Below are 24302 nucleotides of genomic sequence, written 5' to 3' on the forward strand. Positions count from 1 at the left end.
TCCTAGCTTGGTTTCATCTCCTTTAGACACAGCTCAGCCTCCATCAGGTCACAACCTCTCCGTTTTGAATCCGAAGGCAATGTCTTCCAGTTCTGATGCAGATGAACGAACAGGATGGTCCCTATTCAGTATTATCCGTTAAAAATGCAGGTTCAACCTCCAGCTTTGCAGCTTAAACATTTGTTCTGTAAAATGTTTTAAAACTTGAAAATTAAAACATGATTGTGGCTCACTAGTGACATCCTGTTGAAATAAGTTACTTGAAAGTTACTATCATAGTAGTCCTGCCAAGGATAAAAATCTATTTTTTTCTTGCTCCAAAATTTAATATACTGAAAGTAGTTTATGGCTCCCTGGTGCGCGCTCTCTGCCGAAGAGAAAAGGACAGACTGGACCTGTGCAGGCAGGTTCACCTTCCTCTGGCTTTCCTCCTGCAATCCTTGACATCAATGCTCCTCCCAGGGCTCTGCGCCCGAGCTGCCACAAGGGGGCGCGCGCCTCCCCTCTCTATTGCCAAGGGTGCTGCAACAGCCCTTGCGCCAGCCAGCCTCTTCCGGATGGGTTCAGTGGTTTGTAGAACAGCCAAGGGCGGGTCATGGTCAGCTCTGTGCTGGTACATCTTTGGTGACCCCACTATGACCAGATAGCCGGGAACTGCAGGAGGCAGCGCAGTGCCTTCTGCAGGTCCTCGTATCCCCCCACCTCTCGCAGTTCCTTCGCCCACTCCGTTTGAGAATTGAAACCTACCCACAAAGTGGGCAGGGGCTGGAGAGATTGCTCAGTGCTTAAGGCACTTGCCTGCCAAGCGTAAGGACGCAGGTTCGATTCCCCAGTATCCGCATAGAGCCAGATGCACAAGGTGGCGCATGCATTCGGAGTTCCTTTGCAGTGGCTGGAGGCTCAGGCACGCCCATTCTCTCTGTCTCCTCTCCATCTCTCCCTGTGTTTGCAAATTGTATATATGTATATATATATATATATATATATATATATATATATATATATATATATATATATATATATATATATATATTCAAGTTGGCAGCACTGGTATCCACAGACATCAAAACTGAAAATGGGGCTGGAGAGATGACTTAGCAGTTAAGGCGCTTGTCTGTGAAGCCAAAGGACCCAAGTTCATTCCCCAGAACCCGCATTAAGCATTAGCCAGATGCACATTGTGGCACATGCATCTGGGCTTCCTTTGCAGCAGCTGTGGCATGCCCATTTTCTCTTTATAGCTGCCTCTCCTTCTCTATCTCTCTCTTAAAAAAAAAGAAAGAAAAGAAAAGAAAAAAGGAAGGAAGGAAGGAAGAAAGAAAGAAAAAGAAATAAAGGAAGAAAGAAAAGAAAACCCTAGCTGGGTGTGGTGGCGCATGACTTTAATCCCAGCACTTGGGAGGCTGAGGTAGGAGTATTGCTGTGAGTTCGAGGCTAGCTTGAGACTACTTCCAGGTCAGCTTAGGCAAGACCCTACCTCAGAAAAAGAAAGAAATAAAAAACTCTGAAAATAGGACAGAAGCCAGCCCAGCCCACCTTTCAGTTGCAGCAGCCTATGACGCACTTCACCAACTGACTCCTCTTGGCTGATAACATTTTTTTTTTATTTTTATTTTTTGGTGTGAAATAACTTTCACATACATTTTACCATCTTAATCACTTTTAGTTTACAATTCAGTGATGTTAAGTACATTCAGTTTTTCGCCAGCATTAAGCATCTCCAGAACTTTTCCATCACCCAAAATGAATCTGCATTCATTTAGCACAACTGATGCCCCCTCTCCTGTCATCCCCAGTGACATCGGTTCAACTTGCTGTCTCTGTGAGCTTGTCTATGCAAGGCAATTCATAAGTGGGATCATACAGTACATTTTCTTTTGGGGTGGCCTTTCACTGAGGCTGTGGCCTCAAGGTTGGCTTTAGCATGTGTACAGATCTCCTTGCTCCATAAGGTTGAATGGTATTTCTTTATATGTGGATCCCATGTGGACAAGGCATCTTCACCATTAGGTTGTTGTGAATAATGCCACAGGACGCATGGGTGCATGAATGACTATCTATGCGAGCCTCTGCTGTTTTTTTTCTTTTTTCTTTTTTTTTTTTTTTTTTTGGTTTTTAGCCCAGGCTGACCTGGAATTCACTATGTAGTCTCAGGGTGGCCTTGAACTCATGGCTATACCTCTGCCTCCTGAGTGCTGGAATTAAAAGTGTGTGCCACCATGCCTGGCTTGCTTGCCTGCCTGTCTGCCTGCCTATCTGCCTGCTTGCCTGCATGCCTGCTTGCTTGCTTGCTTTCTCTCTTTCTTTCCTTCTTTCTTTCTTTCTTTCTTTCTTTCTTTCTTTCTTTCTTTCTTTCTTTCTCTCTCTCTTTCTTTCTTTCTCTCGCTCTTTCCTTTCTTTCTTTCTTTCCTTCTTTCTTTCTCTCTCTCTTTCTTTCTCTCTCTCTCTTTCCTTTCTATCTTTCTTCCTTCTTTCCTTCCTTCCTTCCTTCCTCTCTCTCTCTCTCTCTCTCTCTCTTTCTTTCTTTCTTTCTTGATACTGATTTATTTGCAAGCAGAGAGAGATGGAGAGAAGAGAGACAGAGAATGGGCATGCCAGGTCCCCAGCCGCTGCAAATTCCTGACACATGCACCATGTTTTGCATCTGGCTTTATGTGGGTACTGGGAATTGAACCCTGGTTGTTAGGCTTTCTAGGCAAAAGCCTTAACCACTTGACCAACTCTCCATCCTTATCCTCTTTATCTTCTTACTGTTTAATTTTTTTTTATTTATCTGCAAGCAGAGAGGGAGGGGCACACCAGGGCCTTCAGCCACTGCAAACAAACTCCAGATACATGCACCTCTTTGTGCATCTGGCTTTACATGGGTACTGGAGAATCAAGCCCAGGTCATTTGGCTTTGCAGGCAAGCACCTTAGCCACTGAGCCATCTCTCCAGCTTCCTTGCCTCTGCTTTTAACTCTGCTGTGCTCATGCTCAGGATTGCGGGGTAACTGTGTATCAAGCCTTTTGAGAAACCTCTAGGCAGCTGCACCATTCTTTGTAAATAACTCACTCCTTGGTGTTTTCATTTGCTAGATTTGAATTCTATTTGATTTGTTGACAATTTCATGCATATATGTAATGTGCTTTTTAAATTTTTTTGGTTTAGGGCTGGAGAGATGGCTTAGCGGTTAGGCACTTGCCTGTGAAGCCTAAGGACCCCGGTTCGAGGCTCGGTTCCCCAGGAACCACGTTAGCCAGATGCACAAGGGGGCGCACACGTCTGGAGTTCGTTTGCAGAGGCTGGAAGCCCTGGCGCGCCCATTCTCTCTCTCTCTCTCCCTCTATCTGTCTTTCTCTCTGTGTCTGTCGCTCTCAAATAAATAAATAAATAATTAAAAAAATTTATAAAAAAATTCTTTTTGGTTTATTTTCATTTATTTATTTGAGAGCAACAGAGAGAGAGAGAGAGAGAGAGAAAGAGAATGGGTGCACTAGGGCCTCCAGCCACTGAAAACGAATTCCAGATGCATGCACCACCTTGTGCATCTGGCTTACATGGGTCCTGGGGAATTGAGCCTCAAACCGGGGTCCTTAGACTTCACAGAAAAGTGCTTAACCACTAAGCCACCTCTCCAGCCCTGTAATGTGCTTTTATTATGATCCTTTTTCATTACTTTCTCTTATCCATCTCACCCCTTTCCCATACAGCCCCTTCTTCCCAACCAGTCCTTCTCTTTGATGGCTTTTTTCTCGTGTGTGTGTGTGTGTGTGTGTGTGTGTGTGTGTGTGTGTGTGTCTCCATTCTAATGAGTTTAATTAGGATTGCCTGCTTGACCATGGGTGAGGGGGTTATTTACCATGGCACATGCAACTGACTTACCAGTGGTGTAGCCACTGAGGAGTGTCTCCCTTCCCCAGCAACCATTAACTGACAATAACATCTTAGGGAGCAATGGGGGAATCTCATGCCACTCTCCCCCATCCATAATAGAATGTTGACGGGTCCAACATTGTGTGGGTCTTGTGCAAGAAAGGACAGTTGCTGTGAGGTCAGGAATGCACCAGGACTTGAAATCTCCATTCCGTTTTCGGGTTGAGTTTCCCCCAGAGTGGGGGGAAAATGGCTTCTTCCAGGTCATTAGCTATTAGTGACAAAGTCAGTCCTACATGCCAGGCCCTTGTCTCTAAAACTGAGGAAAGGAGATGTCCTGCGAGGGCTGTTACAGTTAATGTGGCTGTTAGTCATTCACCTGTTCCATGGTCAGTGACTTTCTAGCCGTTAAAGGACAAGAGCCTGCATGCCCTGCTCCCCGCGCTAAGGTACAGCGGGAGCACGTGGGCTTATGTGCCCTTGATTAAATGCCGCGGAGCTTGCTAAAGCTTCCCAGGAGCCTGCAAGTGCTAAGGACGTGGTTGATTCCTTGGGCAGGTGGATTCGATTAGCTCCACAAACAACTGAAGGCCAATCTGTTTACTGGGTATTAGTTTAAAATAGAATTCCCGGTTTCTTTGCATCTGTTTTTCTTGCCATTCAAAATGTTTTATCTTCCCAATAATAGAATATATATGAGCTGAGAATTTCAGGTAGAGATAGGAGCAGTTACTCAATTTTATAAAGCTGAAAATATGGTGGAAAGAGGATGCTTAAAATATTAGAATATACTCTATCAAGTTACAAAGATTAGTAACAGGAGGCTGGGTCTCGTGATCTTGTTTTTTAGCCCTAATGTCAACCTCTTAGACAGCCAAACATGCTTGTGTATATTAAGGTAGGTTGACCTACAATTTTTACTATTACTATTGTTGACAACTTCCATAATTATAGACAACAGACCATGATAATTCTCCTTCACAACTCCACTCTCCATCATACTCCTTCCCCTTCTCAATCAGTCTCTTTTTTATTTTGATGTCATCATCTTTTCCTCCTATTTTGGTGGTCTTGTGTAGGTAGTGCCAGTAACTGTGAGGTCATGGATATCCAGACCATTTTGTGTCTGGAAGAGTGCATTGTAAGCAGTCCTACCCTTTCTTTGGCCCTTACATTCTTTCTGCCACCTCTTCCACAATGGACTCTGAGCCTTGGAAGGTGTGATAAAGATGTATCAACGCTGAACTCTCCTCTGTTACTTCTTTTCAGCACTATGGTGCTTTTCGAGTCATCCCAGAGGTCACTGCCATCTGAAAAGAGAAGCTTCTCTAACCAAAAGTGAGAGTAGCATTAATATATGGGCATGAACATCAAGAAAAGTGCTTACCAGGTAGTTTGATGAGCATAATATATACATTTAGCCAGACACTGGAAGACATTATATCTCTAGGGCTCATGACGTCCCCCATCATAGGTTTTCAGTATCAGGCATTTATTCCCTCCTGTGTAGTCAGCCTCTAGTTCAATTAGAGAGCAGTTGGTTTCTCCCATAACAGACATGCCCCTATTACACCCATTGGCTCCTTTGGCCTGGTTGGCCAAACTGAAGGCTTGCAGTGTCCACTGTGGCTTATCTCCACTGCTGACTTATCTCTCCCCCATGGCCTGCATATTTTGAGTTACAGTAGAATATAGGTATGACTCAAAGTCTCCCTGTAATGATTTCAATATGGTTTCTGCATTAAATTCACTTCTTAGAGACCTGACACCCATAATAATATTAACTGGTGGATCCTTTAAGATGCAATTAAGTAGTGGGGGCTCCTGAAGAAATTAGTGTATTTCTCTTGAGTGTGGGCTAGGTTTCTTGAGAGTGGATTGGTACAAGAAGAGTGCCTTCCTCAGCTTGTCTCTTGCCCTGTGATCTCTCTTCCTCGTGTCTCCACCTTGCATGGAGCAGCACATGGCCATCACCAGAAGGCAAACAGATGCAAGTGTCATGCTCTTGGCCTTCCACAACCATAAATGAAAATAAACCTCTTTTTTTTTTTTTTTTCCCACAAGCTGCTCTTGGTTGGGTGATTTCTACCAGCAATGTGAACCTGGCTGTAACATAGGTCCTTTGTAGGTAGCATCAACCACTGTGAGGTCATGAATGTCACAGCCACTTGTTTCTGGAAGGCAGTATTGCAAAGCACTCCTCTCCTTCCTTTGGCTCTTACATTCTTTCTGCCACCTCTTCCCCAATGTTCTCTGAGCCTCGGAGAATATGATAGAGATGTCTCAGTGCTGAACACTCCACTGTCATTTCTTCTTGCCACTTTGGTGAGTTTTCAGTCATCCCATTGATCACTGCTATCTGATAAGAGAAGCCTCTCTATCCAACAGTGAGAATAGCATTAATACATTGGCATGAACATAAGGATGTCAAGGACAGTTTTCAGCCCTGGATTGGTGATGACCACCGCTGAGCCCTCCAGCATTGTGAACTGAGCAGCTGCTGGGCTCTGTGTCTCCACCCTGCAGATGGCCACCGTGAGGCCACCTAGTCCCCAGTGTATAAGAAAATCTCATAAATCCTTTTATAAAATATTTGCACCCTATTGATCCCATTCTTCTAGAAAATATGGCTAGTCACAAATTATCCAAACCAAGAGTGGGTTGTCGTATTAGTGACTCTCTTTTGCCGCTGTGATCAAGTTTCTGAAAGAAACGACACAAGGTGGTGTTATTTGGTCCACTTTTAGAGGGCATGGTCCACGTGGTAGGGAAGGCATGGCGTCTGGGGTGGCAAGCGGCATGACTTCTTGTTATACGGCACTGTCCAGGAAACAGAGAGGCAGAAGTGGGGGTGTTTCAAGGTCCACCCTAGCAGCCTACATAAGGGAGCTAGACCCCGTGTACCAAAGGTTCCTGTGATAGTTAAGGTGTTGTCAACTTGATCTGTTTAGTAATCCACAGGCTGCTTCTAGGAAGGATCAACTAAAGGAGGAGGTCTTTCTCCCAGGGTGAGCCCTTCCCCCAGAGTGGGCGGCCCCGCTCAGAGAGGGACTTGATATAAGGAAGCTCTGGGTAGAAGAGTTCCCTTTTTTCCTTCCTTCCTTCCACTTGGCTGCCGGAGGTGCTCCCTACCTTCTAGCGTGGATTGAAGACCAGTGTGGACTAAAGACCAACATCAACTGAAGACCCACGTGGATCAAAACCCAGCGGCTCCTCAGGAAGCCTCCAGGCTTTCCGGCTCCTCAGGAGGCCTCCAGGTTTTCCGGCACCATCTGCAGTGCCGGTCGGGACTGAGCAGCTACCAGGTTCGGTGATTCTCAGGCCTGCAACTGCTATTGGACTACTGTAAGCTAATCCAATAAATTCCCTTTATAAAATAATTCATTCTAGTAATTCTGTTCCTCTAGAGAACCCTGACTAATACAGTTCCAAAACACCAAAACCCAATGTTATGCTCAGTTCTTGGCGCTCTCAGTGACCACCAAGGAGAACCAAACACGCATGCAAAGGCAAAGAGCTTTATTTTGGGCTTAAGCTCCGACTCTTGACTTCACCAGCACAGTGGATCCTTGCGAGAGCCCCAGGTAGCAGGAGGGCAGGGTTTTTATAGGGATTTGAACAAAGAAGTATGGGGGCGGTTACATGATTGGTTGGTTTAAATAGTAACTGTACTTGTATTCTTTTGACTAGCTGGGGCAGAGAGGCAGAGGGGACAAGTCTTGGGCATGCCTGGACATGCCTAGGGCCTGACTCAGGTCCTCTGCCTAAGCAGGAATTTGAAACTTAGGCCTATCAGGGGCAGTGCCTTACTGAAGCCTGTAGTAAAGCCAGTCTGGTTTCTGGGTCTTTCACCCAAAATAGTACCACCTGCTGGGGACCAAGGGTGCAAACAAATGGGCCTGTGGGATATACTTCAAGTTCAAACCAGACAAACTGCTTATGGAAATTTATACCTATTTACCTAAGTGACCTGCTTACTGCTAGTTTACCTGCATTGTGTTCCAGATACAAATAAATACTGTATAATAAATACCATCAAACTAGGTAGCTTAACAAACCATTTATTCATTTTCTTGGTTTCTGTAAGATCTGGAGTTTGGACCAGGCCGGGTATCTGCCATGGTATCTGGTGAGTAAGTTAGGCTGGTCTGAGGTCCGGCTCTGCAGCCACCGGCTATTCCATATGGGGATCTTGGGCTTCCTGTACTCTGTAGATCTAGGTTGGGAACTTTACATGAGAGTTGGCAAGCCTCAGAACACCCTATCTTCTAATAAGTGTTAGTAGATCGATGAGGGTATATTAACATGCTAATGAGTTTATTTGAGCAGACATTGATTTATGAATTGGGAAGCAATAGCATGTGAGCCACTCAGGGTCCCCTGAAGGAGTACAAGAGCATTCTTGGAAGCAGGTTGAAGACATTTGATTGATTAAAGTGAAAGTTGCTGAATAGAAATTAGTGAGTGGCCTCTGACTGGTTCTCTTTCAGTTAAAAAAAAATTAAAAATATTTTATTTATTTACGAGAGAGAGAGAGAGAGATGAAGAGGCAGAGAGAGAGGGAGAGAAAGAGAGGGAGAGAAAGAATGGGTGTGCCAGGAACTTTGGCCACTGCAAATGAATTCCAGAGGCATGCACCACCTTGTGCATTTGGCTTATGTGGGCTTACTGGAGAATAGGACCTAGGTTCTTAGGCTTTGCAGGCAAGCACCTTAACCTCGGAGCCAACTCTCCAGCCCCATTTCATTTTTGTAGGTTACATCCATTCATTTGGTGGTTTGTTTTCTTGCATTGGGACCCAAGGTGTATCCCTCCGAGGCTAATGACCCTCTATTTTAGTTTTTGTGCATATGTTTTATGATATGCATGCATGCGTGTTCATATGTGGTTGGGAAATGTATGTGTTCTGGTGTGCATGCACATACGTATCCACTGCAGCTGTCTCACTCAATTGCTCTCCACCTTATTCTTTGACACAGGGTCTCTTGCTGAACCTAGAACTCACCAGTTTGGCTAGACTAATTGGTAAGCCCCAGGCCTTCACTGTCTCTCTGCCACAGTGCTGGGATTGCAGGCATGCACCACCTCATCCAGCATCGATGTGGGTTCTGAGGATCTGAACTCAGGCCTTTACGCTTGCACAGCAAGTGCCTTACCCACAGCGCCATCTCTCAGACCACAATTGATTATTTTTCTTGTTTATTTTTATTTATTTATTTGAAAGTGACAGAGAGAAAAGGAGGCAGAGAGAGAGAGAGAGAGAGAGAGAGAGAGAGAGAGAGAGAAAGAATGGGCACATCAGGGCCTCCAGCCACTGCAAACGAACTCCAGACATGAGCGCCCCCTTGTGCATCTGGATAACATGGGTCTTGGGGAATCGAGCCTCGAACCGGGGTCCTTAGGCTTCACAGGCAAGCGCTTAACCGCTAAGCCATCTCTCCAGCCCATGATTGATTATTTTAATACAAAATACCCAGGTTTTCTTCTTACAAGCCAGGAAGGCCCTCAGCATCACTTCAGCTGCACTGGGTGGATCAAATTCAGAGTGGAGTCCAGGGAGCCCGGAAACAAAGGGGCATAGCATAAGCCACCATTGTTAGAGTGTTGCTGCACATGATGAATAAAATCCAAGTTTAAATCTCAACAAAACCCTAGAGAGGAGGGAAGGGACTCCCTCTGAATTATTGGTCTTTTGAGAATTTGACTCTTTTTCCAATGCCAATAGGATTGCTCTGAAATCCTTTGTAAAGGCTGTTGGTTCTGAGGCCCAAGGTTAAAATAAGTGCTTTCACATCAGGTACAGTGTTACTTGTAAATCTCAAAAATTACTGTTGTTTTAAATTTCTTTTATTCTAGCATATAAAGATAGTTTTTTGCTTTTAGAAGATATGACTATCTTAAGTGATTTTCAAGGTTTTGCTTTGTGCCACTGCAATAAATTAGCTTGTGTTAATGCAAAGTAGTTATTATTTTTATTACCATTAGGTTAAAAAATAAGTCTTTTTATGTGCAACCCATTTACTACAAGGATCACATTGAAGATTCACAAAATTCTTTTTTTTTTTGGAAAAGGTAAACTTTTAATAACTGCTTTTATCACCAGGTTACTCATGCAGTTACAAAGTAGTTAGAAATTTCTGAAAGAGTATTATTGTTATTTTAAAAAAGTGCTCATTCTTACATGAATAATATAGAGTACTTCACTGGGACACTACTGTTCAAAAGGCCCTGGCTAATTTGCTTCCCAAACAAAACAGTCAACCCCAGGCAGCTGAGGGAAGAACACAAAACTTCTGAAAGATCAGGACATAGCCAGGTTGAGGCTGGGCCACGGGCAGTGCTCAGAGCCCTCCAGACTCTCAACAGGGAGCCCAAGTATTGCTTTTTGGGGGGACACTCAAATTATGGTTCAATTACTCAATACAACAGATCTTCAGAAAGGAAGAGCAAATAAGTCACATAATAAAAAAAGGTTTACTGTACTCTTTGGCTCATGTCATAATTGTAGTTAACAAATTCCCCAAGTCTCCTTCATTTTGAGGTATGAAGAGTTCTTCATAGGACGTTTTATTCTTGCAGGACAACAATTCATTGACTGATAAGCTATAAATGGTAGTTTACATGGTATAAAAATACTAGCTTTTTTCATTTATTATGTTTACAGGCACTCACTGCTTGAGTCAAAGTTAGGCTTGTTAAGTGATTAAAGGCAATTTTATTACAGCAGCATGTACTTATGTTACTCTGGAAGAATAAAGTGTGTAAGAGACAGCTTGCTTTTATTTGCAACTTATAAAACTGAGTTATTTTGATGTAAAATACTAGTAGCTCACTTGAGGATCCTGCTACCTTCACACCTACTTCTTACACATGTCAAAAAAGATTCACAACACTCCTAATGGTATATCTTATTTATTTATTTGAGAGCAACAGACAGAGAGAGAAAGAGGCAGATAGAGAGAGAAAGGGCACACCAGGGCCTCCAGCAAACAAACTGCAAACAAACTCCAGATGCATGCGCCCCTTGTGCATCTGGCTAATGTGGGTCCTGGGGAATGGAGCCTCGAACCAGGGTCCTTTGGCTTCACAGGCAAGTGCTTAACCGCTAAGCCATCTCTCCAGCCCAATGGTCTATTTTTTTTTTTTTAAGATGCAAAGTACTTTATTTTTAAACGTCTAAAATTTGAAAACAAGATAGCTCAGGTTAAATAATAGTTTTCCAAAGCCGAATGTGCATGTGTGGAGCTCAAATTTTCTGGCTGAAATACAAAAAAAAAAAAAAAAACCAAAAAACATTTGCTAACACCCCTAGGTGGGCATCTACTGTTCTGATGATCTGTGAGTAGATGAACTGATCAAATTCATCTGGTAACATCCCTTGTTTTCCTTGGTAAGGGTTTTAAAAACTTAAGATATTGTTCTGCTCTTACATAGCTTCATTCCAAACGTCTCCTTGGGAGGCATCCACCATGTACAGGAAGCCGTCTTCATCCTTCTCACTCTCATACTGTAGGAAAAAACCCCCACAGGGGGTCCCCACGCTCTGCCCGGATAAGGCGACACCCCAAATCACTCACTCACGAGAAGCGGTCTTGATGCAAACTGCAAGAGGATTTTATTCCAAGCGCGCTGGGGCCCACAGTCGTACACCGCACAGGGGTAGAGGACTGCAGAGCCCCGAATGCAGGAATGGGGTAGTTTTTATAGGGTTTCTAACAAAGCCTGTGCCTTAGACCAATCATTTTCTAATATTAGGAGCCCCGCAGGGTGTTAGCCAGTCAGTTGGTGCCACCCCATAGTTTCTAAGCCAATTAGTTTATGACCTTGGTGGTCAGCGTTTGCGCAGGTCCTTGGGTGGGAGTAGCAGAGTGTGGTATCAGTCTCCTGTGACCTTGGAGGTCAGCACTTGTGCAATTTCTTAGGTGGGGGTAACAGAGTATGGTATCAGCCTCCTATGACCTTGGTGGTCTGAGGCAGGCTGCTACAGCCTATGGTGCGAGTTACTAAGGCTTACAGTGTAGGCTACTAAGGCTTACAGTGTGGGCTACTAAGGCTTACGGTGTGGGCTATTAAGGCTTATGGTGCAGGCTATTTACAGAAACCAAATAAGTGGTTCACTTCATTACTCATTTCCCATCCTTGAGGGCTATCTCATGCCCTTTTACCTAGTTTTATATTAGGAGCGGGCTCTGATACAATGAGAAGAGGGATTCTTTACTTGCTTCTGACAGAGAGTAAAGCCTGGAGTTTGAGGTATGCAGGGGGCCCGCTTAAGCTCCCTTTGGAGCGTGATAGTATTTCTGAGCTTCTGAATTCTTGGGCCTTTCAATACACCTCAGAGATGGGTGTGGACACGCTCACCATGCTGTGCCCGTTCACCGGGAGGAAGAAGGCTTGGTTAGCACTGAGCTGTAGGCGCCTTCTAATTACCTTGATGAGCTCGCTCATGTTGACGTGGTCAGGTACAAGGAACTTGGTTTTATCCAGGACCGGCAGCTGCTTCTCACCCTTGTATCGTTCTCTGATTACCGGGATCTTGGTGGGATGCTGCTCTCGGATAAGCCGGACATCTTCTACTCTCTGTTCGAAGGTACGGCGCTGCTTGAAGGTCTTTTCCGACGGCGTGGTGCGGCAGTCCCCGGCTCGGCGACAGCTGCTGCGGCTCCGGCGAAGGCTACTGCCCTTGGGTCTCCTCAGCCCGCAGCCCGGTCAGGTGACCGACGTCGCGTCACAGGGGGCGTGGCCACGGCGGGCCCGGGCCGCCGCCATGATGGGCGTGGCGGAACCCGCGAGGCCACCCCTATGGTCTATTTTTTCATGTTCATCACCAACTTTTCCTAACAGGATTTCTGCCCAGTTTCAACACTTATATGTTATATGGACTTTTAAAAATACATGGAATGAATTACCGACTCTAGAAGACAGTAAAGAAGTTGTACTTTGTAGTCTTATTATGTTACTGTTTTTTTTTTCCTTTATTTTGTTTTGCAGAGAGAGAGGGGAGGGGAGGGGAAGGGGAGGGGAAGAGGAAGGGAAGGGGAAGGTGAAGGAAGGGAAAGGAAGGGAAAGGAAAGGAAAGGAAAGGAAAGGAAAGGAAAGGAAAGGAAAGGAAAGGGGCACCAGGGCCTCTTGCCACTGCAAATGAACTCCAGATGCATGAACCACTTTGTGCATCTGTTGCAGTCAGGTTTGCATTATTGGCAGAAATCACCCAACCAAGAGCAGCTTGAGGGGAAAAAAAGAGGTTTAATTTGGCTTACAGGCTTGATGGGGAAGCTCCATGATGGCACAGAAAACAATGGCATGAGAACAGGGTGGACATTACCCCCCTGGCCAACATCAGGTGGACAACAGGAACAGGAGAATGTGCCAAATGTAGGGACCCCTCCTAATGGAGGAATTCCAAACCTCGGGAATCCAGCGAGACCCCAAAGACTGACACAGACGCTTCTCGATGCAAAGCAGCAAGAGGTGTTTATTGAAGTTCCGGTGCACCGGGGCTCAACACAGGGTCCTCACGCAGGAGGGGTGAAGAGCCCAGAATAGCAACTTTGCAGGGTTTATATAGGGAAAAACCACAAAGTTGGGGAGGGGGTCGTGTTCAAGGGACTTTCCACATAGAGTGGAGTCCATCTGGTGTTGCTTGCCGAGGCCAGAAGTTGCTTGCCTAGGCTGAAAGTGACCACAGGCAAGACAGTGGCTTCCTGAGTTCCAGTAAACTGAGACAGGATTCAGGAACTAGGCAGTTGAGCAAGGTTTAAGAATAGCAACAAGTCAGTTAGATTGTCAGGGCGGGGGGCTACCCAGAGACTGTCATCTTAAAATGGTTGTTCTTTAGTCAATTTGTGGCAAGCAAGCAAGCACCTTACAAAAGCTAAGAGGGCAGGTTAGCATGGCAATGAGGCTTTTAATTCCTTGACCTTACACCAAACACTGGCAAGGGGTAGCTGGCTGTAACACCCATAAGCTCATCCCCAACAATATACTGCCTCCAAGAGGTGTTAGTTCCCAAATCTTCCATCAGCTGGGAACCTAGTATTCAGAACACCTAAGTTTATGGGGGACACCCGAATCAGAACACCACAGCATCTATTTACATGGGTGCACTGGGGAATTGAATCCTGGCTGTCAGGCTTTAGACAAAAGTCCCTTAACTGCCGGGTCATTTCTCCAGGCCTTATGTTACTACTCTTCTGTACTGTAATTGTTATTATTGTAGTTGTACATATTACTTGGCACAGCATGATGGTCCAATATCTGATGTGTCATGACCAAATCCTATCCCTTCAGTCCTTGCTTGAGCATTCTGTCCAGGTTTCTCTCTTCAGCAGCCTTAATTAGCCCCAGTCCTTCTGTCTTTGCAGGTGGGGTTGGAGTGTCCACAGAAGACATGGATGGGAAGAGCTGCACTCAACAGTCCTGGGAAGGACTCTTCACTCCTTCCTAGGAGCCAGGCCCTTTTTGTTGCTGCTGTGGCTGGATTTCCCCTGGCCTGGCAACTAAGTCCTTCTGGCTTGTGAAGCTGCAGTGGTCAGGATGGTCATGTGGAGGCGCAGAGGATGGAAGGCTTCCTGCCAGGTAAGCAGTTTTCTATGCCCACCAATGTAAATATGACTGCTCTGCAGAGGGCTTGCCAAATTGACTTTGATTAGGGAGCTAGAATATTTGTTAGTTGGCTTTAGGATGGAGGTGAGACGAAGGACTATTAGTTTAGGATGATAAGACTGGATGGCTTTGAGTCTGTGGAAGATATATTCCTTCAGAATACATTGGCTTACTCCGTAAGAGAATGACTCAAAATAGCATTGATTTTTCATTGTGTCATTCAGATGTATGGATCAAATGGTATCTGCTTGAATCCCTTCTAACTGATCCTAGTAAACTTGGCCTTTGTTTCTCCTGTGAACTAGGGATGTGAACGAAGCCCAGGATTGGAACCGATTTCCTTTGTTTTGAAGCTTCTGTTCTGCACAGAGCAGGGCTGAGAAGCCAGGGAGAGTTCATCATCATAACCCTTTCCACAATCGCTGTGTTAGGTGCCTAAGAAACCCTTTCTCCCACTCAGCTTGTTCTCTCTGTATACATTTGTTGTGCATAACAGTCACTGAAGTACAGGGTCCATCTCATGAGAGAACTCAACCAGATGCTTCCCACAAAATGGTACCTACGTGTGCATTTGTGGCAAGGTCCCTCGGCATAATATTCTTGGTGGGATGAGATATGTGATGGGGATGTTTTGCAGCATGTTTATTTTTAAATATTTATTTATTAGAGAGAGAGAGGTAGAGACAGAGAGAGCGCACACCAGGCCCTCTTGCCACTGCAAACAAACTCCTCCAGATAAATATGCCACTTTGTGCATCTAACTTTTTATGGACACTTAAGACTTGAACCTGGATAAGCAGGGTTTGCAAACAAGCATCTCCAACCACTGAACCATCTCCCCAGCCCTATAGCATGTTTAAAATGTGGTACCTTAGTGGTACTAGGAGAAATTGTTCAAATAAAAACATTTTAGCTCTAACCTATTGAACTTCATACTCTTATCACTTGATAGGTACTTCAAATGTGATCTTGATTATAAATGATTAGCTATTATTAAATTATTCAGTACGCATGATAAAATCATCAGGATATTTCGGATTTGATTTTTCAGCTTTTAAGTGAGAAGGAACATTGTCATGCCATGTTTCAAGCAGATAGGTCTTGGGCTATTTCAGACATTTCCCTGAACCACCAGGCTGGCTTTTTCCTAATACACCAACTGTAATTGGATAGTCAACTGTTTGGTGGTTGTTGTTTGTTTGTTAGTTTGTTTTGTTTTTCAAGGTAGGGTCTTGCTGTGTAGCCCAGGCCAACCTGGAATTCACTATGTTGTCTCATGCTGGCTTCAAACTCACAGGGACACTCCTACCTCTGCGTCCTGAGTACTGTGATTAAAGGTGTGAGCCACCATGACCCTCACCATCTTGTTTTTGAAAATCACGACACCAAAAAGCAAGAAGAACAGAAGTGAGATGGTGGTTGTGATAGTTACTTTCATATTGCTACGAACAGATACCTGACAAGAAGAGATTTAAGGAAGAAAAGGGTTTCATTCTAGATTATAGTTTTTTAAATTTTATTTATTTATTTATTGGAGAGAGAGAGAGAGAGAGAGAGAGAATTGGTGCACCAGGGCCTCCAGCCACTGCAAACAAATTCCAGACACATGTGCCATTTTGTGCATCTGGCTTCCGTTGGGTACTGGGGAATTAAACCTGGGTCCTTGGGCTTCGCAGGCAAGCACCATAACTGCTAAACCATCTCTCTGGCCCTATGTTCAGTCATGGCAGGAAGAACAAGACATGCTGACTCCTCACATTGTAGTCAGAGTCAGGAAACAAGGAGGATAAACAGGAAGTGCGTCCTGAGTATAAACTGTGAAGGCCTGTCCTTCCCAGTGAACCAGTTCCTCCAGCAAGGCTCCATCCCCTAAAGGTTCTACCTTCCTAAATAGCACCACTGGCTGGGCACTAAGTGTTCAGACACATGAGCCTATGGGAGCATTCAAATCATAACAGTATTGTTAGAGATGGCTTAGTGGTTAAGGTGCTTGCCTGTGAATCCTAATGACCCAGGTTTGATTCCCCAGTACCCATGTAATCCAGATGCACAAGGTGGCACATGTGTCCAGAGTTTATTTGCAGTAGCTAGAGGCCCTGCTGCACCCATTCTCTCTCTCTTTCTCTCTCGCTCTACTGCTTCTTTCTTGATCTCTCAAAAACAAAAATAAATAAAACATTACAAAAATAAAGTAGACAGCTAAACTAATTTTATTTTGTGTTCTTTATGGTTCTGATAAAGTCATGATATATATATATATATATATATATATATAAACTTATTATTTATTTATTTATTTGCAAGGAGAGAGAGAGAGAATGGGCACTCCAGAGCCTCTTGCCACTGCAAATAAACTCCAGATGTATGTGCCACTTTGTGCATCTGGCTTTATTGGGTACTGGGGAATTAAGCCCTGCCTATCAGGCTTTGCAAACAAGTACCTTAACTGCTGAGCCATGTATTTAAAAAGCCATGTATTATAAAGTTGCTTAGATGTGCTTAACATCAATATACCGCTGTGTGCCCAATATGTAGTGGGCACTGAGTAGGTGCTTGTAAAACATGCACCTGCTTTGAAAATCTGTTGAATTATTACTTTCCTTGACTTATTTCAATGCTATTATTTTTTTAAAATTTATTTTTATGTAGGGTTGCAGAGAAGCAATTTTCAAGTGTCAAAAAATAAAAAGAATCCCACTAACTGAACAGTTTCAGGAGGGTTTCTGTTGGTGGGAAGGGACTGCACACACATGCACACAGCTGCCACACTTGTACACTCACTAGGAGGAAATGTAGTGAACCTTTGCTCCTTATTTGGGTCCCTTCTATCCTTGCTCTGTTAGAATTACAGGGAAGCTACATTTCTAAGGTGTCACAGGTCTTTTATAGCCACAGTTTCTATCACAGCCTGGGAATTACTTTCCATTAAGGGAAAGCTTTACTCTGCAGTCTCCTAGGTCCTGAACTCCACTTAGCCCTCCAGGGCTACTTGTCCTCCTGGGACAGGGACACAGAAAATAGATTTCTCAGCTCAGGTACAAAGGACTTTTCTTGTTCTGTTTCTTGTTTTTCTTACAGCCTCTGTGATTGTTAATCTCAGCTGTCAACAGCTGGCCGTGGGGGCATGAAAGATTCAAGACTGAGGGGTTGTGGAGTCTTGTGTCATGGCTGCACAGAGCCACTGAAAGCAGATAATGTGTGGCAGGATCAGAATCCCTGTAGGAAGATCCTGAGAGGCCATGATGTAAAGCTATGAGGGTGAAGAATAAATTGCAGTGGAGACCCCATGATGTTGGAGATGCCAGCAACCAGAGGATGTTTTCTGAGGGAAGCTGTATGAGCAAAGTGGATCTATCCAAGAGAGAGACTTTGAGCACTCAAGGCAGCAGAGCTGCAGGACTGGGACTATCCAAGCCCTTGAGAGCCTGGGTGATGGAACGTATCCCCTGAAAATGTCAGCCAGAATCAACTGTTTCCTTCCTTAAGCTGTTTCTAGTCAGGTATTTTACTCACAGCAATGAGCAAAATAACTGATTCAGCTTCTTTCCCCACACTAGCAAGCTCATGAGAATGGGATGTTAGGCTTGTTTGGGACATTGTTCTACCATGTACATCCTTTGGAATGTATTAAACCCTCAATATGATGAATGACAATGCATCATTTTCCCATCATCGCTAACGAGGTGCCCCTATATAAACTACCACAGACCTGATGGTGATACCTAGGCCTATCACTGGGTACCTGATTGTGACCACCTCCTTATTTATGTGTATCTGTTTATCTACTTACTTAAAATTTATTTATTTGGAAGCAGAGAGAGAGAAAGAGATTAAAATGGGTACACCAGGGCCTCCAGTGTCTGCAAACAAACTCCAGATGCATGTGCCACTTTGTGCATCTTGCTTTCCATGGTACTGAGGAATTGAACTTGGGTAATTAGGCTTTGCAGGCAAGTGCCTTAACCACTAAGCCATCTCTCCAGCCCCTATTTATTCATTTTTTTTCCCTATTGATATTTATTTATTTATTTTTACAAACATACTTTGCATGGACACATCATGTGTTGGTACCATCTTTTCCCTCTTCCCTGCCCCCATTCTGCTGGTGGCCCTCCTCTGTGGGTTGCTGGTATTGGTTTTTATTTAAAAAAAATTTTTTTTGAAATAGGATCTCATGTAGCACAGGCTGGCATTGAATGTTTTAAATTCCTGATTTTCTTGTCTTTACCTTCCTTGTGCTGGGATTGTGGTACATACCATAATACCCAGCTCATGACCTCTTTTTTTTTTTTTTTTAATGTAGTCTCAGTCTGGCCTCAAACTCATGGCAATCCTCCAACCTCTGCCTCCTAACTTCTGGGATTAAAAGTATGTGTGACCATATCCAGCTAACCTCTTTTTTATTTTATTTTTTTAAGATCAAGCTTTCCAAGCCTGTAATTCTAACACCCAGAAGCCTGAGGCAGGAGGTTCCAGGCTGTTCTGGGCTCGAGGGAGACACTGTTTCAAACATTGTCTATATAATTTATAAAATTCCTTTGTTTTGTGTTTTGGTGTTCATTTGTCAGTGCATGTGGGTGCATGTTTACGTGTGTGATAGGCTATGTATTTGGAGGTCAGAAGACAGCTTTCGAGTAACACTCTCACTTTCCACCTGTTTGAGGCATGGTCTGTCATTCTTGCTTACTGGCTAGCAGGTCTGTGAGCTTCTGGGAAATTCCGTCTCTGCCTCCCTTCTTGCTGTTGGCACACAGGCATTACAGAACCCCACCACAGCTTCTCACAGTTATGCGGGGGCCTGGCGATTCAAACTCAGGAAGGTGGGCTTGGGAAACAAGTGCTTCACCCACTCCCCAGTCCCTGAAACTTGCTTATGAACACACACACTCACACTTGAGCAGCTGGGTTACAATCCCTACAGCTCTTTGGTATGTACTAACTCTAGACCTCCTGTGGCTGTCAGAGTTAGTTAATATTGAGACCACACACACGGCTTGCAGATCAACCGCGTTATGGCGGTTTGAAGAAATCCAATTTGTCTGTAACATTTTTCATCCCACCAAAGCCTCACAAGTAGCAAGTGATGTTTCAGAATGGAAATGTGTGTGCAGGAGGGAACAAAGATGATGGCCCCGGCTGCCGTTTCCCTTCCCCAGGGCCACTTTAAATGGCCAGCCCTTGGCATTCTACCCACTCCTGGACGATAGGCCGTGTGATTTATGCTGGACACCTTTTTTCTTCCTTGAGTTTGGAATTCTGGCTGCTGCTAGGCAGAGGATATCTACAGAGGCAGCTACTAATAAAATTCTGGAGCAAGCAGTCTCCTCTAAGGTAGAAATGTCACCGCACATTACAGGAGTCACTGCAAAGGCACATGCTTGGCATGTCTTCTCAGAGGAGGGAGGAGCTTGGGAATCTGTGGTTGATTTCCAGGGCTTTCTCTCTTGCTGGCTGCCACGTTTCCTTTCACCATAATAAGCCCGAGCCATGAGGACTTCCACGAGCTTATTCCTATGCGTGACTTTTCCTGGAGAGATGAGCAAACATCTGTTCACCACAGACAGGTACGCACAAAGGACAGAAGAAAGAAACAAATTCCACCCAAGTCTAGCTTTGTGAACCACTGGGTTTACTGGGGTTACTTACAGGAGTGTGGGTGACTCTGGCAGCTGTACCTCTAGAAAGCTCACCCCCACATGGGTGACAGCTCATGAAATCTGCATCCTTGGAGCTTATACACAATTTAAAAAACAAGTACTTTGAAAGCATTTTACTTATTTATTTATTTATGTGAGAGAGAAACAGATAGAGAGATGGGTGCACCAGGACCTCTAGCTATTGCAAACAAACTCCAGATGCATATGCTACTTTGTGCATCTGGCTTTACGTGGGTACTGGGGAATCGAACCCTGGCACTTAGGCTTTGCAGGAAAGCACCTCAACCACTGAGCCATCCCTCCAACTCCCAGACAAGCACTTGTAACTGCTAAGCCACCTCTAGCCCTACCTGTACAATTTGTAGGTGGCTCTCCCCCCAGCAATTGTTTAATGCTTATATACCCCCCTGATTCCTATGAGCTACCCTCCCCCCTCTGAGTGAAGAGCTCTACAATAGAATGACCTCGGTGTGGTGGGTGTGATCTTGGGGATATCCAATACCTGTATAATAGCCAAAACTAGGGCTCTCTTGCAGTCAGGTTCACATTGCTGGTAGAAATCACCCAACCAAGAGCAGCTTGTGAGAAAAAGAGGTTTATTTTGGCTTACAGGCTCAAGGGGAAGCTCCACAATGGCAAGGGAAAACGATGGCATGAGCAGAGGGTGGACATCACCCCTTGGCCCACATAAGGTAGACAATAGGAACAGGAGAGTGTGCCAAACACTGGCAAGGGGGAACTGGCCATTGACACCCATAAGCCCACCCCCAACAATACACTGCCTCTAGGTGGTGTTAATTACCAAATCTCCATTAGCTGGGAACCTAGCATTCAGAACACCTAAGTTTACGGGGGATACCTGAATTAAACCACTGCAGGCTCCTAAGGGCTGACACAGGTGTCCCTGGTGGGCAGGCTAGCTCTGGGCACTGGATGTGAACGCAGGGAGGGAAGTGGGAAGAAGCTCTGACTGTGAGCCGAGCCTCTGTCCCATTCTCAGGTGGGCTTCTCCCCAGTAGGTTAGCCTGGTTCCTAGTGGAGAGAACAGAAGGACCACAACACTGATGCGGTGTGAGCATCCTTCTTGGTGGCTCTTCCCAAGGAAATGGAGGGGGAACACCAGAATTTTCCACACTGCCTGTCCTTCAGAGTTCCCTAGGCTCACATCTTGCACTTCCTCAGGGTGCCACAGCTGCCAAATAGCACCTCGCCAGACTTGTGGAAGGAACAGAAGGGGGCTCGGCTTGAACTCTCCCATTTGTTCAAAAAGGCCCTAGCTTTGGACACTCACAGGAAAGCCTCATCTTTCAGAGGGGAATGTGGCAGCCAGTGCCTGCCATGTTCTCCATTTGGATTTTGGCATGTGGTTGGTGTGATGGGTGGGTGGTACCTGTCAGTGGAGAGGAGTCTTACGTGCTCTCTACAGATCTGAATGACCCCTGCAGAGTTTTTTTTTTTTTTTCTGCCTTCATTTAACTCAGTGGGCACAGCAGCCCATATCAAGGTCACACTGATGTTGTTTTCGACCCAGGAGAGTTGGACTTTCCCACCCTGTTTGTCCGAGACATTGGTCAGGGGTTGTTAGTTTTCCATTCACATCCCTCTCATCTTTTCACTTTTTTTTGAATCCTCTGTGTGTGTGTGTGTGTGTGTTTACCTTTAACTGCATCCAGGTGTGTCATGTATAAAGTACAAGAGTTTGCTTTATCTTATATGTGTTGAGATAGTATCTCACTTTGTAGTTCAGGCCAGGTGGCTCCCCAGATATTCCTATTCTAGAACTATCTAAACATATATGTAAATAGGAACTGATCACAAATAATGGTTGCTACGGGGTGGAGAAACTCCTTAGCAATTCGTTGTTAGGAGCGAGGTGCATGTGCAGCTGGATGCAGACAGGGTCCCAGGTTGTCAACAGGTTGAGAGGGACATTGTTCATGAAAAGAGTGTGTTTGCTGTTCGAGCCAAGTACCTGTGTTCCTGAACTATTTCTCTATGCTTGACTGTCCCATTCTGATGAAACCGAAAACAGGAATAATAAAATTAATACATACATGAATATATTTATTTGAAGGGAGGAGGGAGGATGGGAGAGAAAGAGAATGGGCACACCAGAGCCCCCTGCCACTGCAGAGGAACTCTAAATGCATGTGCCACTTTGTGCATCTGGCTTTACATGGGTACTGAGGAATTGAACCTGGGCTGTCAGACTTTGCATGCAAGTGCCTACAACCATCAAGCAATCTTTCTCTAGCCCCATAATAAAAATGTTTGAAATTGATACAATGGACTTGAGCAACACTTGAAACCTTTGATTTTCAAGATATACCATTTTAAAAATGAAATGGCAAGGCACACTATGGGAGAAAATATTTACAAAACATGTATTTGCTAAAGGACTTACAGCCAGATTATTAATGGCGTTTTACAACTAAACAATGTTCAGATCATCCAGTTAAATGAAAATTTAGTCACTATGGAAATAAATGCATATTAAAACCACAGTAAGATATCATTATTTATCATTATATATAGAACAGCTAAAATGACAGTTTGTGAGGATGAGGAGAAATTGTAACATTCAACCTACTGATGGTGGATATAGAATATAGAAATATTTTCCAAAAGAATTTTTTAAAAAAATTATTTTTGTTTATTTATTTGAGAATAACAGACAGAGAGAAAGATGCAGAAAGAGAGAGAATGGGCCCACCAGGGCCTCCGGCCACTGTAGATGAACTCCAAACATGTGTGTCCCCTTGTGCATCTGGCTAACGTGGGTCCTGGGGAATAGAGCCTTGAACCAGTGTCCTTAGGCTTCACAGGCAAGCACTTAACCGCTAAGCCATCTCTCCAGCTCCAAAAGAGTTTTTAATAAAGTCAAATTTACATTTATCAAATGGCCCACCATCCCCATTCCTAGTTATCTACCTAAGATATATGCCCACACAGATTGTATATGGATATTCATAGAAACAGTGTTCAAACTCGGAATAACCCTGTTATTGAATAATGAAGGAGTAAACAAAATGTGACATATTCATGCAATAGAATGTTACCTAGCAATGAAAAGGAGTAAAGTGGCTATATCCACGTGGAAGACTCTCCAAACCATCTGGCTAAGTGAAGCAGCCAGGCACACGTGACTGCCTGCCTGCCTGCCATATGATTGCATCTATATGAAATGTCTGGAAGAGACAAAACTATGGTCAAAAGGGCCATTGTTTGCTAAAGGTTGGAGGTGGAAATGGGGATTGATTTCAAATAGATGTGAAGGAATTTTAGGGGGTAATGTTCTAAAGCTAGATTGTGGTAGTGTTTGCACAAACTTATTAACATTTCTTTTAAAAATATTTTATTTTAATTAATTAATTTATGTGATGGAGAAATATGGTGAGAGAGTGAGAGAATGGGCACGCCAGGGCCTCTAAGCCACTGCAAACGAACTGCAGACTTAGGAATCAAACCTAGGTCCTTTGGTTTTGGCGGCAAGAGCCTTGGCCACCAAGCCATCTTTATAGCCCTCAATTTTTATGCTAATAGGCAATATATTTTAAGACCATGGGTTCTACAGTCAAACTAATTTTTACCCCCACCCCCCGACTCTTGAATTTTTTTATCTCCTTTTTTGATTGGCACACCAGGGCCTCCAACCATTGCCAATGAACTCCAGATGAATGCACCACCTTGTGCATCTGGCTTATAGGGGTACTGGGGAAATCGAACCTGGGTCCTTAGGCTTTGCAGGCAAGCACCTTAACCAGCTAAGCCATCTCTCCAGTCCCCTCCTTTGAATTTTTCCCTTACAGTAGAGGCGCTGATTCAGAAAGTAGCAAGAGGCAGGATTAGAACCTCTGATCCCACCCCCTCAAACTAGCCATTGCAGAGGGGAGGGCTGGACAACAACGCCACATGGGCACCATGGCACAGATCGTTTGGCAGCGAGCTGCGGCAAGCTCACCTAAGAACACCTCCTCAAAGTCAGTAAGGACTTCTCTGGAAACATCCTAAGCAAATCCCACGTTGTCTAGGTCTTTGCGCTTATACTTCATTCTCTGGACTATTATCTCGAGAGTTCTTGGAGTAGTCCCGTTCCACATGCAGGGCAAGATTCCTTCCAAAGACCCCCAGGAGCCCGAGTTCTGCCCTTTTTGTTGCTGGGCAGACAGATCCTTGTTTCATGC

General features: G+C 44.5%; 1 pseudogene; it reads right to left on the minus strand.

Moving 5' to 3' along the window:
- Positions 1-6255: 6255 nt before the first annotated feature.
- On the minus strand, positions 6256-24300 carry LOC101595037 (annotated as a pseudogene).
- Positions 24301-24302: the final 2 nt, after the last annotated feature.

The sequence above is a fragment of the Jaculus jaculus genome, chromosome 3, assembly GCF_020740685.1.
Source record: "Jaculus jaculus isolate mJacJac1 chromosome 3, mJacJac1.mat.Y.cur, whole genome shotgun sequence".
Classification (NCBI taxonomy): domain Eukaryota; kingdom Metazoa; phylum Chordata; class Mammalia; order Rodentia; family Dipodidae; genus Jaculus; species Jaculus jaculus.